The following is an 18,963-nucleotide window of genomic DNA, read 5'->3' as shown; positions in this document are numbered from 1 at the left end:
TGCTTCATTTGTCTGCACATGATGCGCCCTCTGCTGAATCTGCTGCTGCTGCGCTTCTTGCTCCCGTTGGCGCATCTCTTGTTCTTTCCGAAGTTGTTCCCTCAGCTCATGCAACTCCTTCTCTGCTTCTTCCATTCTCTTCTTATCCCTCTGCCTTCACGCGATTCGCTTGTCACGCTGTTGCCTCTTCGCCTGAATAGCCATAGATGCTTGTTCTACAAGTGGATCTACTTGAAACTTGCAACTTTTCTCTTCCTCCATGCGGTCGACAATCTTCCTCTTCCCTTTGTCACACAAAAGTATGCTTGGCTCTGCTGCCTTTGTTGCTGTTGCTACTATTGGTGTTCTCCGTGGTGTTGCTTGATGCTGCTTTGCTAACCATTCTACAATGAAGCCGAACTGTTCATTAGGTTTGGAGGAATTGTAGCAGTACCTCCATGAGTCCTCCTCGGCCCAATGACATGCCCCATGGATCCAGTTGAACTGAACTCTCGCGCAGTGATCCTTCACAATGCAATGTGGGTCATATGGGTTGAAGCTTCGGAGGTCAAAAGGATACTTCCTCATCTGTTATGCTTCAACATCCGCTTGCTTGATACTCCGGATCTCATATAACCCAATCCGCAACAGAAGAGTGGGCCAAGGTGCCTTCTTCTTCCGCTGCAGTCTAGCTGTCAATCTTGCCAAGATGTGGTACACTACTTCCTGCATGACAAGCACGTCCAAGGCGAACTTTGGCAGAACATGCGGAGACTTCTCCACACTGAACACTCGGATGAATGTGTTAGACGGTGAGGCATACCAATCTGTAATGCCTAGCAATGCCTTCATCACTTCCTCTGACATGCAGGGTGGATCCTGTTCGAATATCAACCTATACACTGGGGTGACAAAATGGTCGGACAACCATATGATCACTCCTCTGAAGTTGCATTCGGACAACAACTTGAAATACGTGTTCACAATAGTCTCCGTCGGTGACCATGCCCAATCCAAGCCCGGGAACTCATGTCGGGCACAGACTGCATCTAGAATGTAAGTGGACATATAAATCTCTGCATGCATACCATTGGGTGACTGTCAAGCGTACGTGACTTGCTCCTTCAGTTGATGAGCCAATATGTCGAACCAGTTGCATGGTCTTCCTTCTCTAGCTAGTTGGTCCAGCGCGACCACCCAACTCTGAGGGAAGGTCTCAATGCTTGCTTGGCCACTCAGTCGACATGCGAATATGACCAAGTATTGGTATGCCTTCCTCAATATCTTTGTCTTATAAATCTGATTGGGTGTCATCCTAAAATGAGCTGGCTCCTTTACCCAATCCTTCATAATGTCTCTGGAGTGGCCTCTGCTGTTGGGCAAGCTGAACGGGGGAGTCATAATAGTCACGGACTCAGTCATCTGATACATGTCATCGTAATCTCGTGCCCAGAAGGTTGCAATCTTCATCCCACTGGCACTGCTCAAGGTCATCGTCTCAGGGTCAGTGTGAGAGACGATCCAGTGAATCATGTCCGCGCATGGGAATGCGGGGTATCTGCATGCAATCTAGTACAAGCCAGACTTATGAATGTTCACATACACCTGACGGTCTTCAAGGTCTTCCCCAAAAGTACCTGCGAATGTTTCATTCACCTCTTGCCACTTCAGTTTGATGTCCTTGTCTAGATACAACTTCGTATCTTCATAAATCGGCAAACCAGAGGACACCTGCTTAGCTACTGCTCTAGCTGCCATACCATCAGTGTCTTGAGATACTGTTCTCTTGGAAGCCATTGAGACAGATGAACACGTGAAAGATTTGGAAAAAAACAACATGCATGGCAAGAAATATGTCAGTGAAAACAAAGCAAATCCGGGGAAGGACACAACACATATCTGGGAAACTGATGAGCAAGATTGCGCAAATTTCATTGGGAGGCTGAGTGACTGGCTGCAAGAATTGCGCAAAAGGCAGTCTAGGTTGTCTAGGAGGTTGGACTGGCTACTGGATTTGTGAAATGCGCAATCCAGTTGGGCATCTGGCTACTGGGATTGCTGGCCCAGGGACATATTTGTGCAATTTCTTGGGCCAAGCAGCCACTGTCCCCCAGGAATGTGCAAATCAGTCTAGGAGGCCAGTGGTGGGCCAGAATGTGCAAATCTGGAAAGGAAGGTGAGCCTTCCTTCCCTAGATTGCGCAATGTAGCCTTGGTGAAGGCAGAGACTGGGCCAAGGTTGGTCTGACTTGCCAACGAGCAACTGAAAGCAAGTAAGTTGATGAAATGCATGGCGACACTAAGTGATAGAAGAAGTGATAAACATTGCATACCAAACATGAATGGAAGATTCAACAAACAGATCAACATTCATGTGGGTGAGGTTGTTCGTCGGTTGGGCGAACATCCGTGCAAAACAGTTTCATGCATGCGACAGTAGTGAGATAGTGATGAAAACTGAAACAGAGCTAGGACAAGCTAAAATACACGTAAATGACAATAAGCGTTTGAATAAATCAAGCAAACAACACTCACACAAGCGAATACACAAAAAGCGACAGAAATGCTGAAAAAAGACAAGTTGAGGCCACTTACCCGTGAATAGTTGAGCCGGATGTGTCGAAGAGTCCTGGATGTGTTGTGGGATGTCAGAGCTCCAAGATTGATGTGAATGAATGAGCTCTGATGCGTCGAATAAATAATTTTGGTCTCATGACGTGCATGCCACAAATCTAGGAAAAAGCGACACTTGGAGGGAAACTTCTAAAACAACTTTGCATGTAACCCCTGACTGCTAAAAATAGCTCCCTGAATCATGGGATGCATTTTGCATGTTGTCTCTTGCTATTCTGGGAAGATCAAGTCATGCATGCATGCAAGTCAAGTTTCCTCGGTCCCAGGTGGAACTGGTCAACCGGACTATTCATGCATGCGAGTGCTCAACTGCTCGGGAAAAATGCACATTCCTGGCTTGGAGCAGGGTTGACTGCCCATGAGGTTTGCGCAATTTATGGGTAGAGTAGCTGACTGCTACCTAGATTTGTGCAAATCCTGGGCTAAACAGATTGCTACTAGGAAAATTTGTGCAAACCATGCTGGGGGGTTGGTTGGCAGGATTGCACAATCTTGGAGCCCAGTAGGCTGTCAGAGAGGATTGCACAATTCCTGGAGGGAAGGTTGGTTGCCCTCCAGAAATGCACAATTTTCAAGGGGAAGCTGCTCAGCCTACAGCTAGACCAAGTCTGGGTAAGCAGCCTGTGAGGGGAATGGATCAATTGTGATCGACAGGCTGCCTTTGTGCGAGGAAAACACTGAGCTTGAGTACTTGACGAAGCAAGACAAAGTGCTGTGTAAGGTTGGTAGGGAGGCTCCAAAATAGGCTAAGGCAATATTTTGGAGGGTGGTTGTAGCTGCTACAACAGAAGCTTCATGGAATTATTTTTATAGGGAAAATGCCACGATGACCTGTTTGAAGCAGCGAAACCCTAGAATCCAAAGCTCTGATACTAAATGTTATGCAACCAACTCACAAATAGATAGATCAATGACTTAAAAAATATCCTCTTCGAGTGGGAAACCTCATTTACATTACATGAATGAACAATTCTTGGTTGATACAAATGAAAATACCTCTTTTGTATATATAGGGGTGTAAGGGGACAATATAATCAGAGCCTACATAACAATAATAATGTAAGGGAACAACAGTAACAATAGTGTACTTCTATGGGGTACAACAATAACAATATGGGGGCTATGTGGGCACAACAATAACAATTAGGGGGATACACTAGTATTATAGGGACCTAACATATATATTTTTATTTTTAAACATTCTTTAAGGTGCTTTTAAGCCTCAAAATATATGTAAAGCATGTTATAGGTTTTTAGTTATTAAATGGTATTTTAGAATAATAAAATATAACATTAAAAACCAATATCTGTATTAATATAAAAAATAATAGATGTACATATGTGTGTGTCTCAAAAAATTAAAGAGACATCTTGATCTTGTTTTGAAACATTATATTCTTGAGACATAGAAAGATGTATCTAGGTTTTTGAGTGTGAAGGTTGTTACTATTATTTATCATGTTGCTTGAGCTTTCTATAAATAAATTGCATAAAATATTTTGAAATGTCCAACTTTTTGTCCACTGGATTTGAATAAATGGTCATTGGGCTTATTGTTAAGACACTCCTTGATGGTCATTAGGTGTATTGTTAAGACACTCCTTTATAGTACAATTACTAGTTCAAAACCTATGGGTAGTAAAAGCTATCTAGCTATGTTGCGATGTTACTCAATCTATAGAAACATGTTTTGAATTGTTGTTTATTACATATTAATAAATTTACAAATGGAGTATTTGGATAATGTTAAGAGGAGACTAAATTGTTAAACTAAGATGAAGTGATTTCACAAGGCATAACTAATTTTGTTGTGGTATAAGCTCACATTAATCCTTTCTCTCAATGGCTTAGCTCTTACCTCTTTGAGAAGAAGATGAAGAATAATAATTCTGTGCTATAATATATGGATGGAATCAATACATCCTCTTGTGAAGATATATAACCTGTAATATTTGTTCTTATGAAAAAAGCTTAATATTTTATATTTATATTTGAAAATATTTTAGTTTCTAAAATTACAATTAATTTATGTCTTAGATAGGTTTGGAACCTATGAAATATTTGATAATTATAACCTAAGATAGTTTAGATTATCATTCAATTTGTTATCTATCTTCATACCTTTTAGATGAAAAAATTAGAAGACCTGACATGCAAAGGCTATTTTAACAAGTGTTGCAAAGGAACTTAGTCCTTGCCACACAAGGTAGAAAATATGCTTTGGGAAAAATTGCATAAGCTAAATTAATAGTGGTCAATAGTCAAATGGAATCTTATACTCTTTCTTTGGTAGGAACTAATAAATTGAGATGTGAAGTGGATACATTAATTTCTTACATAGGACCAAGGATTTACATAAATTTTGGTGGGTAGTAACCACTAGTAAGTCTACACATTTATAGATTTAATCATACATAAGTGCTAAGGAAAACATAAATAATGGTGGGAAGTAACTCCTCATAAGTACATTTGCTATCCACTTTTTATGCAAATACTTGCTTAAATTATGGTGGCAAGTAACTGATGTTAAATATGTTATTTACCTGAGTATGAACTATTTTCAAGGATTTCATTTTTGGATGGTTTTCATGCAAAGCTTAAGAATAAAAAATCACTGCAGAAATATCTAAGAAACATGCATTAATATTGCAATGATATCCATACAATATTTTATTATAAAGATTTACTATAACAACCAATATGAGTTGGGGGAAGATAATGAAGTATATACCGTTATAATAATAATAATTTATAGCCCATTATTGATCTAGTGCAAACATACCTCTAAATTCTGTTGTGGCCACAAAAGCTATTAAACCATTTTAGTTAGGCAATTATAACCAAATATGTATTTGTGCATGATTTTTTTCATAGAAATTTATTATTCTTATTATTATGGAAATCAATCAAAGAATGGAGGAAGGTGCATTTGTGGCAATCTGAGCAACATACATTTTTGTTTTTCATTTTAATAAATAATTATTAATGTGGGGTCTATCTATGATTTTTGAAAGAATTTTTATTGAGTCAACATGTAAATGTTTACACTCATTTATGAACACTACAACATCTCCCCCATACTAATTTTTTATGGAGCCAACATGTAAATTTTTACACTCATTTACGAACACTACAACATCTGCCCCATATTAAATTTTTATTGAGTTGACTTTTAAAATGTTTACACTTATTTACAAACACTACAACATCTCCCCCATACTGGGTTGTAGAGCATCTTGTGCCGCAATTAAAATTATGATAACAAAATAAATTGCAATTATCTTAAAAGTTTTTAGCATTTGATAAATTTCAAATGAAAACAAATCAAAATTACTTTTAAATATAATCAAAATGATCACTTTTAACAAGAGGAAAAAAATAAACAATTATATTCACAGATGTGAATATACATGTTACGGTACTTTAGATAAATGTTTCACCCTTTAGCTAGCTTGCGTTCTAATTAGAACAAAAGTACGAACTTGAATCCCTTCTAAAAATCAAAACAAAGATTAATTGTTTCAAGAATACATGACTTAAAATAAAACTACAAGGCATTCTTGGTTAATCCCCATTTCCTAGAAAAACAAAAATATTGATCCAACTACAACTTTAGGTCCAACACCTAGGTTGTAACAACTCAAAAGTGGAAGTCCATTCATTCTTGTTCCATCCCTCCACTAATTTTAAGATGCCAAAAGGTCCTACAAGAAGTGCTAGCATTTCCTTTGAGAGTTCATTAACCTTTGAATTCAGTTCCTTAAGCAAATGTGAGAAGGATAGTTAGTTAAAGGATAACATTGAATCCTAAATATAATGTAGAAGGGATTGAAGGCAAATCATTTTGAATTGAAATTATTTTTCTTCCCCAGTCAATCACCAATTTGGAATCCCCAAGAACCTATAAATTTTTGATAATTTTTAGAGAAGCAATGAAGAGAAGTGTTCTCAAAGCTATACATTTAGCTCAATTGTTTGAGCCTATATCTGATGCATGACATGTGACTAAGATAAGTGTAATAAAAAACTTATCTTTCATACTATAAGGTGACCTTGTGAGGTGTCGTCTAAATAACCCCAAGGAGTAGCATGGTTGAGGGGCTGAATCATACACGTTATCCTCTTCTTCTGTTATGAGATAACTATGAATTATTTGCATAACTTAATGATCATTCTTGCTATAATTTATGGCGGGACATTCAAAGTTTTAAAACTAATAGAATTTTGGGACAACTAGATTCCATATATCTGAATATGTAACAAATCCAACCCCTAAATGCTTAATTAAGGGTGCAAGGTATCCAAGCCCAAACTTCTAGGCCACTTTTTGGAAGCGAGGTTATAAGAATTCCTCTTCAAGTAACTCCTTTAAAACTTAATTATAAGTCTACTATCATCTTCTACTCATAGAGAGTTCTTCAATGATATAAATTTCATCTTAATCTCAGCCCTAGACACCAAGTTATGGTCACTGAAAGGTTTGTCCTTTCGTGCCATGTTTGCTGCCATACAATCGATGTTTCACCATCCCAATAGACCACTTTGACCTAAAATTCCACCCACATAGGCATACTAAGTTATCGGGTTAGTGGGCTATTAAGAGGAGACTCAATTTTGTGAATAACCTGACACCTTGATCCATAATAGTTCGATATTCGAGAGGAGCTCCAACCTCCTGATATGTGAACAATTTGATACACTAATAGTCAGATCACCATGCTTCTGGCCACTAACAACCATAACCCAACCATTTTAGGGTATGATGGGAACCAAGAATATATAATAGATAACAGAGTCTAGACATAGATTAAACAGAAGAGAAAATAATGCTCCAAGATTAGTGGGTGGTGTCTAGAGACATTATTATAACATTTAAGCTCAACACATTATGGCCAAAACATTACAATGCACAATGAACAATACAATCACAATCAATATTGATAATTACATCCATATATATTTGACCCATAGGTTCCTTTATTTACAGTTACCAAATCTAACCAATTTCCTTGGATTGCAGAGGATTTGGTCCACCAACAAGCATTGCTCATTACAACTATTTCCAGTAAATTTGTACTATCTTTTTACCCAATGAAATATCGAAGTCAATCTGATGGTTCAGTTGATTCCTTTGACCATTCAGTATATGGTCCCACTAGTCAACCAGTGGATCAACACAACGACCTCTCAACCAACTACTCCTCTACATAATCATTTTACTGGCAGTTAGATGCTAGCCAATCCTTCGACTGACTCTCCCTAGAAGCTCCAGATGTATGATGAACTATCATAACTTTAGATTCCAATACCCTCCCATCAACGTAATATTCTAGAGGTTTAGGAGGAGAAATTATGTTTTTAGGACATACCCACCCTATAATTGCAACTTCTTGAATCCCAAGCAAACTCGTTGTGTGACAAATTTGGCTTCAACCAATGAATTTGAAAATATATCAATAAGTTGATCATTAGTGCAGCAATAGATAAGAGTGAAAACATTGTCTTAAACTAAACCAACTGTGGTAAATACTGAGCATGGATTTTGACATGTTAATCTTACTATGTGCAACAAGATTGTCAACAATTTGAGTTGTAATTTGATAGTCACAATTGCTAGTAGTCAAGGCCAAAACAAGAAATCTAACCTCTCTCAAGAGTTGATGAATCCAAACCGCCTTTGTCCCTACATTACTATCTCCACAAGACTCGACTTACATAGTCGACACAATGACAACACATTGTCTCTTACACAATCGAACTAGCGGTCCAACACTAAATTGCAACACATAGCTAGATGTGGATTTTCTGTAATCATTGTCACCTGTCTAGTCAAAATCAGTGAAACCAACCAACATATTTGAACTTTGATTTTATATCAAAGTGAGTGGTACATTTAATATAGAAATCAATACTCTTTACAACTTTCAAGTGGCTTTCTCTTAGTTCTTACATAAACCAGGAAACCACACTAATAACAAAGGAGATGTCAGTTCGACTATGAGTCCAGTATATGAGGCTACCAACCAACCATTGATAAAGGGTAGCATTAACAATCTAAGAAGAGTGCTCTTTAGTGAGCTTGACTCCAGACTAAAAAGAGGTAGGACAATTGGTCTACAATCATCCATCTTGAATTGTTTCAACAACCAATACATATTTAGATTCAATGATAGAGATGCCATTAGGAAAAGGAAAGACTTGAAGACCAATAAAGAAACACAAAAGACCAAAGATAAGTCATTTCAAAGGTATCAACAAGTCAATTGTTTAATCTAAGAATTATATCGGTATTAGTTCCAGTGATAAGCAATTCATCCACATAGATACAACATTCAAGCTATCACTATTCATGTGTAATACATAAATATTGTGGTCACATTCACAACATTTGAACCCAAGATTGAAAAATAATTGATCAAACTTATCATACAAGGCTTGAAAGGCCTACTTCAAACCATACAATGACTTCTAGAATCGATAGAAAAGATTGGAATCTATTGCAAAACCAAGAGGTTTCTCCATGTAGATTTCTTTAGATAACTCACCATGGAGGAAGGCACTCTTAACATCCATTTGATGATTTTTGCATCCAAAATGAGCAGCAAGAGAAACTATAAGTCAAACAAAATTCTTATTTGCAACATGGGTAAAGTTTTTGAGTGTAGTTGATACCTTCTTGTTGTGAGAAGCCTTTTTCAACCAAGCAAAAACTTATGATGCTTAACAACACCTACAAAAGTGAATTTGGTCTTATATACCAATCAACTCTTTACAATGTTCATTCCTTGTGGTGGAGGACCCAAGTATCAAATGTGCTTCTTTAGAAGGGAATCAATCTTAGCCTTCATAGCTATTCCCATTTAGGTTGTCCTTGTGCAATCACATAGTACTTTAGATCAATTTCATAACATGAGTTATCAATGCAAGACTAGTATGCTACTTGTGATTGAGTCAGTCGGGCCTGTAGAAATATCATTGACATTATATCCAACAACTTCAATAGTTTAACAACCCAATGAGGTAAACAAGGTGTTGAGAAATGAGTATGAGCCTCAAAAAGTTGATCAGGAGAGGTTATAGTTTCAATTAGAGATGGTCTAATGTCAGTCAACTCAGGAATAATTGTCGACGGAGTGGTCGAGATACTAAAAAAAGGTATAGTTGAAGTAGTGTCTTCAACATTATCAAAGGGATCATTATTCATCATTCTAGAAGACACATTCAATAAATTGATGATGGAAGAATTCTCATGAAAGACAACATTTCTATTGATGATTGTTTGTTTTTTAATAGGGTAGAACATTTGAAAAGCTTTCGACTCTTCAGAATAACCCATCATGATGCAAGCATGAATTTTTTAATCCAATTTCTTTATGTAGTCATCAAGAATATGTGCCTAAGAGATAGATCAAAAATCTTGGTGGTTACCAACTAAGGTATTCTTACCACACCATTGTTCAATTGGAGTCACAAAATTAATGGTTTTAGTGGGAGAACAATTCATAAGGTAAGTGGAACAGTAAACATATTCAACCTAAAACTTTGTTGGTAATTTATTATACATGTAAAAGGCATCAAGCCATTTCAATTAAGGTTCAATTCTTTCGCTTGGTCATACCCTTATGTTGAGGAGTATGAGGAACGAATCTTCGCTGAGAGATATCCAACCAAGTAAGATAATATTCATATGGTTGATTCACATATTATCCGCCATTATTTGATCATAGGATTTTTATGGGTGGGCGACATTGCTTTTCAACCAATGCTTAAATTTATTTGAATCTTTCAAAGCCACAACTCTTATTCTTCACTAAGTGGACCCAAGCAAATATTGAAAAATCATCAATAAAGGTTAAAATATACCTTGCTTCTACCAAGAAATGCTTATTTGTGTAGAGACGATCATTGTGAACAAGTTCTGATGGTTTCTATGGATGCCATTCTTTCCAAGAGTCAAAAAGTGTATGGTGATGCTTTCCTAGCACACAGGCCTCACAAACTCCATCGAGCGGAAGAACCTTTGGTAGGCCATTAACCATATTCTTTGTCACCATTGTCTCGATGCTTAAAAATTTATATGTTTGAGTCATTCATGCCGTAATTGACTCTAATCATTGGTTTGTGCCATAAGAGTAGTAGGTTCATATTTGGGTTGAGATAAGTCACAAAACTTATACAATCCATTAATTGAGTTGAGAATTCCTGCATCTACAATTGATTGATTCCTCTTAATATCTTTAGTAATGAACTTATCTAGCAAAAATATACAATTTTACTAGTGTGTATCAATTGATAACTTGATAACAGATTTTCTTGTATACTAGGTACATGATAGACGTTCAATATTTTTCCATGTTAGCATGAGACATCTCCATGACCAACAATGTCAAGAGAAAAATTATCTGCCAAGTAGATATTTTGTTTGTCTAGGGAGGAAAATAAAGAAGTGTCCTTCGATATATGATGAGTGCAACCATAATCGATAACTAATTCATTTTGCGTTTTGTTAGTATGAAATGCTTGAGTTTTAAATGAAATGATAAAGTTGTGGACAAATTAACTGGTTTATTTTTTAGCTTACATATTCTCAAGCATTTTAACTTTCTATTCCAAGTCATATATTTTCTTGAAACATGTTTTCTTCACATGTCTTGCCTTCCCAGTGTAGTGACATGTTTTCTTCTTTTGATTCTTCTTGGTTGATTCAGATCCATCATGTTTTCCTTGAGTTTTATAGTCAAGACACTTAGATCGATTTCAAATTTCCTCTTGCATCATCTTTCCCTTTCCTTAGAATATATAAGCCTAGTGATTACTACAAGCTTCCATTCATCAAGCAACCTCGACTGATATTTGATCAACAAATCACATAAGGTGTCTGAGGGGCCTCTCATTTCGGTAAACCATAAAGCCCATCTAACCTCTTCTAGGCACATAAAGGTTTTATTAGACCTTCCTGTTTGTACTTAATAACATTTTATTAGCCTAAATGAGTTCTTAGGAGAGTTAAAGAGATTTTTCATGCTTTATCTGTCTAACACGATTATTGTGTGGGATAATCAGAGTATTTTGCATAGATTGCGAGGATATCCATCCAGAGAGATCCATGGGGCTTGCCCATTGCTACTGAAGGTTCAAACTTGGCTAGCTTAAGACAATAAATGGTCCTTCTTGTTGCTCGTAGGCTACCTAGGGAACATGATCCAATTTTCTAGGATTTTTGGAGGGAAAACAATGCTCCATTCAAGAAGGCTACACCTCATTTATTTCTATAAATAGAAGGCTCAATTAGCTCTTTAGGTAGTTAGTAGAAGTAAGAGAATAATAGTGTAGAGTCAACTTTTCAAGTTCTGCAAGTTTTTTCCATTTACAAGTAATTATTCAATTAATGAAAGACATCCTTAGTTTCAATTATTAATCAACTTCTCCCTAAGGATTCTGAGCTTTCTTGGGTTAGGGCCCACCCTAGGTGCTCAAGACCCTTTATGTACCATTATTTCTTATGCATTTTATTTATGAATATTGCTTTTATTCATGAAAAATTAGATGATTTATGAATAATATTTATTTATAAATCATATGAGCATTGGATGATAGCATTGGTAGTGGATATATTGTTCAAATCACATTCATGTTTATGTAATAAATTCATATTGATTGCTTCTATTTACTTGTTGCCCATTGTCACTGTTTCACTATTTCTACCTAGTGCCTTGTTTTGCAGCTACAAGAAACCCTACAACCAGATGACTTGATGAAGAAGCCCTACAATCATTGATGTGTGACACAGACATATGTGAATTATCATTTATTAGCCCTTACTTAGCTTCTTTCACTTTCCAACCTCGCCTTTAGCACATTTTGTTGCTCGTTGGATTGTCTCCTATAGCAAAACATAAATTAATGTAACAGTTTTTAATTTGCTTCCAGAACTTGCCCATGTTTGCTTCCAACTCACAATTCACCTTATTTGATGTGTTACAACATCCCTACTACCATGACGATGGAATTTAGAAGTGGAGAGACAATGTAGGTGCCTTGACTTAGAAATTGCTTCTTTCTTGCAAAATTAGGGTTCATTATTTACAAGCTTTTACTTCAGTTGTGCATTTTCTTTCTTTGCACAATAGAATATATATGATTTCATTTCATTGCAGTTAATATGGTTTGACTTCCTTTATTGCAATCATCATAGGTTTTATTGTTGTCTTTCATTCCTTTCAAGTTCAAGTTTTTCCTATAGCATAAAATAGTTAGAGCGATCTTTGCATAACCAGATTTCATCTTAGCACTTCCACCTCCAAAGTTAACAAATAAACGGATAGTGGTTAATGCACATATTGTGCCAACCCCTCTTAAGTTTTTACTAACCCTAGGTTGACAATTAAAATTGAGACCCTTAGGAGTTGCGGCATTGTTGTTGCAATATTGAGAGCCATCAATATTGAAGGTGTAATCCTTACCATCTTCTTTGTGTGATATCGAACTAGCATGAAATGAGGAACATAACACATCATAAGGTGTCCTTAGATTCATCAGGGATAATTCAATGAGTTTCCCATATTTTTCTAGATAGCCCTTTCCATAATTACCCAAATTCAACTGCAACTCTTCAACACAAGCTAGATAGCCCTCAATCCTTTCAAAGGAATGAGGATCAAGGGAGATCAATTATTTTTTTAACTGCATGACCTAAATTTCATCAATTTTGTTAAATAGTGACCTCAACTTCTTCAAAACCTCATGAGGGTAGTCAATATTACTCATATGAAGATGGATTTCCTGAGCAATATAGGTTGTGATGACCCAAACAAACTCATCCTTCTTTCCATTGATGAAGAACTTCATTTGATCATCTTTCAGATATTGGAAAATGGTATTTCTGTACTACTAGAGCCCTTTTTTCTTCAAAGGTGTTTCTAGATTTGATGCCCAAACAACATAATTTTCCTATTTAGAATAACAAGATCAATTTTGGAAGCCATCTTCAGACTTTTGATAGATTTGATCTATCTAAAACTTAGTTCCACTTGAAAAATTAATCAGACCATAGTCAATAATCGTAAGATCCAACTCAATATGATTTTGTAATAAGAGGGCTAGGTCTAAACCATCAACTATGATACCATGTTAGAGAATGAAAGGAACCAAGAACATATAACAAATAATAGAGTCTAAGTTGAAATTGAGTAGAAGAGAAAATAATCCTCCAAGATTCATTAGCCATTGGTAGAGACACTATTATAACATTTAAGCACGATGCAAATGATTAGAACATCAAACCACATAAGGAACAATACAATCACAATCAATATTGTTATGTACATCCGTATGTATTCAACTCATATGGTCCTTCATTTACACTCACCAAATCTAACCAATTTCCTTTGATTGTGGAGGATTTGGTCCACCAATGAGAATCAATAGTTACAACTATTTCTAGAAAATCCATGCCATCTCATTGGCTAGTCAATGGTCCAAGTTGACCTGACGGTTCAATCATTCCTTCGTTCATTCAATGGATGGTCTCAATATTTGACCATTCGACCAACCCGATGGCCACTCAATCATTTGGTTGGTTAGGTGATCATTCAATTGATGATTAGGTGTTAGTTGATCCTTTGACTGGCTATCTTTGGAAGCTCTAGAGGCATGTTGACGCAATTCATTTTGCCCGAATTTTGACATCCTAATCCCCCAATATCCTCATATCGGGATTTGTAATTTCCTATACCTGATCTTCAAGAATAGGAAGGTCATGTTAAGATACATGTTGGCATGTCACATGGGTGCCACATTTGCATTCCACCTCACCATGTCAGCATGTCATATCATCCATGACCTTTACATGCCACATTAGCATGGCATGTCACTTGCCATGTGGTCATCCTGGTCCATGTCATCTCGCCACATAAGTGCTACTCGCGCATGTCATATCAGACTAGTATTAGGCCTGATAATATGAGGATAAAATGCCTAATGACTTCATACTTTTCTCTCGACATCTGTTATATGAAATATTCATCTCCTAATCCCAGTATAGTTAGATAATAGTTTAATAAGCCTTGTGAGTTTGCTAGCGATAAAAGTTGTACAAGGAATGAAATGAAATGGAGGAAAGTAAATGGAACACTCATAGATAAATATAACATAGATTAAAATCATATGGTGAAAATACAACTCCTATTAATAAACAAAATACAAGAATATCGTAAAACACAAAATGGATAGAATGGTGGTAGCTATCTTTAAACATAAAGAGATGTTGGCTACACGCATTCACAAAATTTGTTACAAGAGGCCAAAAGAATGGCCTTTTAACATAAATAACATAAATAAATGACCCTATAGGTCCAAAACCATAACCATAGAAGATAAAATTCCAAAAGGTTTGCGGTTCCCAAGTTGGTTAGTTGCTACATCAACTTCCCGGGGGCACAAATTTTGCATGCAATATTTATTTTGGGTTCACGATAACTCGTTGGAAAGAACTATTTGAGCACTACAAGTTTTATCTGCGACCAAGACATGCTATGACAATTCCTGGCCCCTTAAATTTCCAAAATGCATCGTTTAGGGCCTCAAAATGGCCCCCAAAGTTTGGGACCCAAAGATCATAGAAAAATTTCCAAGAGGATAGAGAACCATTGAGATAGTGGAAGAGGTGGGTGGCCACTCATGCCACTTAGATTAGTCATCCCCCCGTAGGAAGGAATGGTCTCCATTGAATCAATCACCAACATAATGGGGAAGTTTTGTTGAATTTGGCTCCTAGTGAGCCACTTGCTTTGGTGAAGAAGTTATCCTACTTTAATAACCCAGTAGACTTGTATGTGTTGTTAATAGGTATCCTTTCTCTTGGTATCCATGGTATGATCCATTGTAGCCTATTCAATGTAGTCATGATTGAGTTTTGTGGGGTCCAATTGGTTGGCTTCCTCCATGGTGTCCAACAAAGGTGGAAAATGTGGCTAAAGTAGCTCCACATTAAATATTGGTTGCAAGCAAAGGAAATGGGGAATAATCAATTCAAATGCATTTTCACCCACAACCTTTATGATTTTGTAAGGATTCCTAGGTGGTCTTGTGTTAGGTCCCTATAATACTAGTGATTCCCCCATTACTATTGTCATTGTATCCCTTATAGTTATTGTTGTGCCCCTATTTTCCCCATATTGTTATTATTGTGCCCCATAGAAGCCCACTATTGTTATTGTTGTGCCCTTATATTATGATTGTTATGTCGAATTTGATTATATTGTGACCCCTTAGACTCCTATATAGAAAGGAGGTTTTGTCATTTGTATCTTCCAAGAATTGTTCATTTGTGTAATGTAAAGGAGGTTTCCCCCTCTAAGAGGCTGATTTTGAAGTCGTTGCTCTATCTTTTCTTCTATTTTGTGAGCTAGTTGCATAACAATTGGTATCAGAGATTTGGATTCTAGGGTTTCGCTTCTTCAAACAAGTCATCGTGGAAGTTTCCCTATAACTTTTTTTCTACAACGTTTCAGAAGCTAAAATTAAAACCCATTTGAGCTGAAATCTTGGTGAACCCCAGGTACAAATTTCAGATATTTTCCTGTTATATTTTTGGAGATATGATCCAAGGAAGTTAGGGTTTGTGCAGGCTCCCAAATTATATCTCAAACCAGTGACCTATGGAAAATTATCATAACATTCTCTCTGAGAATCAGATTGAAATTTTGTAAAACGTTACAGAAAGAGTACGACCTATAGTTTTCTTTATATCGGTTTCAAGTTCAAAGCTCAAAAGAGTGACATGTGGCACTTCATACAAGTTCGCTCTACTAAACTAGTCTATAATCTGGTCATCGTGGGAGATTTGACATAAATCTTCCTTGAAGAATCAAATCTTGATCAGACTTGCGACATTGGAAAGAGGACTTAGAGGGATACCACAGGATGAAATTTCAGACCTTGGAGATACGAAATTACAGAGATACAATAGATTCAATATCGAGCTCCTACAAAGTGAAAAAAGGTGTGTAGTTTTTTTTAAATTTTGCATAAGTTTGGTTTGAAAAATTAGTTTGAAGGAATTCAAAGGGAATAGTGAAGCATAATTATCATTAATTGATGCCCCAAAGAAAGAAAATGGAAACACCTAGTAAGCAACCTGAAAGCTCTAGCATGACTCATGAAGAAGAGGAAGAAATGCAACATGATATATCAAAATTACGAGACCAAGTGCAACAAAATTCACTCTCACAAAAAGTAATAGAAGATAAGATAGATGGTTTAAAGAAAGGTGTCGAAGCTAAGATGGATGGCGTGGAAGCTAAGATGAATAGTTTAAAGAAAGGCGTGGAAGTTAAGATGGATGTCATAGAAGAAAAACTTAAAGGCAACATGGAAGATTTGAAGACAGATTTGACAAAGTTGCTACAAGAAATGCTTACTAATGGCGAAAGGGTAGTAAAGGAAACTCATGATGAGAACAAAAGAAATCTTAATCATAATTTCATAGAATCTAATGTTGGATTGAAGACCCACTATGTTCCAAAGATTGATATGAGGAAGTTTGACGGTGAGGATCTCATAACATGGATACTATAGATGGAGCAATATTTCGATCTCCATAATGTGCAAATCAAACAAAAGGTATGCATTGCAACTTTATATTCGGAAACAAATCAGTTTGTATGGTATTGATGTCTTTGCTCTCGTAAACAAATTGTCACTAGGAAAATTTTTACGGAAGAAATGATAGCACATTATGATGATACAAAAAGCAACACCTTTTTTAGCCAATTGATAAATCTCAAACAAAAGGGTTCAATGATGGAGCACATTGAGGACTTCCAAAAATTAAATATAAGGGTAAAAGATATTCTAGAGGAGCATAGGATTGATGTGTTCATAGGGACTTTAAAGGATAACATCCAACATGAGGTTCACCTTTGGGAACCTGATTCATTGGAGAAGGCATTCAGGTTGGCAAGAAAAATGGAAAGCAAAATTATGGCAACAAGGAAGCCTACCACTGACAACTATAAATATGGAAGTGTTGTTGACCCTAGCCTTCCAAAACCTACCATAGGTTGATACCACAACAACTGGAAGAAAAAATAGCAAAAGGGCTTTGTTACAGTTGTGATAGCAAATACACTAAAGGTTATAAGCATGTTGAGAAGAAATTATTTTACATAGATTGTGAAGAGGAGGAAGAACATGAACAAGAAATGTCAAAAGAAGAGGATATACACCAGGAACAAACCCTAGAGAAAGAAGAAATAAATCTGACCATATCTAGTAATGCATTGGCCGGAATTATCACTTCTCAAACTATCAAGATAGAAGGACATATCAAGAAGAGAAAGGTAATAGTGTTGATTGATTCGAGTAGTACCCATAATTTTATTCATTGTAAGATAGCCAAGGAATTGAATTGCTTCATATATCCAACACCAGAGTGTCAAGTGATGGTTGCAAGTGGAGGAACCATAAATTTCTCTGTAAAGTTCCATAATATCAAGCTATCCATGGGAGAATATGTATTGAATAGCCCAATGCTCTCCATTCCAATGGGTGGTGTTGATGTTGTACTAGGAGTCCAATGGCTACAATATTTGGGTAAAATAGCTTTTAATTTTCAATATATTTTCATGAATTTTTTTTTTCGGAAGGAAAGGGAGTTGAATTAAGGGGTATCGCGAGGAAACCGAGAAAGATAATCAGCTCTAATTGAATGAAAAAGCTTCTAAAGAAAGAACAATGAGGTGTAATTGCACAATTATGTTCGCTAGAGGTTCCCACATCGAAATCATATATTTCTCTAGATCTCAAAAAATTATTGGACAATCATTCCAAGGTATTTGAGACTCCCAGAGGCCTCCCACCTATTCGTGATCATGATCATGCTATTCATTTGATTCCAAGAAGTGTTCCTCCAAACATTAGGCCTTACAAATATCCCTATGGCCAAAAGAGTGAAATTGAACGTATGGTTGTAGAAATGCTAGAGGCTGGTATAATTCAACCCAGTCAAAGTTCTTTCTCTCCTTCAGTAGTATTAGTGAACAAGAATGATGGATAATGGCGCATGTATCAGGATTATAGGGAGCTCAACAAGCTCACTATTAAAGATAAATTTCTCATTCTTGTCATTGATGAATAATTGGATGAATTGCATGGGTCAATTTACTTCACCAAGTTGGATCTTCATTCAGGATATCATCAAATCAGAATGAAGACTGAAGACATTGCAAAAACAACATTTAGAACTCATGAGGGTCATTATGAATTTTTGGTGATGCCTTTTGGCCTTACCAATGCACCTTCTACATTTCAAGGTTTGATAAATTCCATTTTCAAACCCTTCCTTAGAAAA

Source organism: Pinus tabuliformis, chromosome 8 (assembly GCF_031772625.1).
Source record: "Pinus tabuliformis cultivar Carrire ecotype Pingquan chromosome 8, CPIR1, whole genome shotgun sequence".
Taxonomy (NCBI): domain Eukaryota; kingdom Viridiplantae; phylum Streptophyta; class Pinopsida; order Pinales; family Pinaceae; genus Pinus; species Pinus tabuliformis.
The sequence above is the reverse complement of the archived record's forward strand: the minus strand, read 5'-3'. Positions refer to the sequence as shown.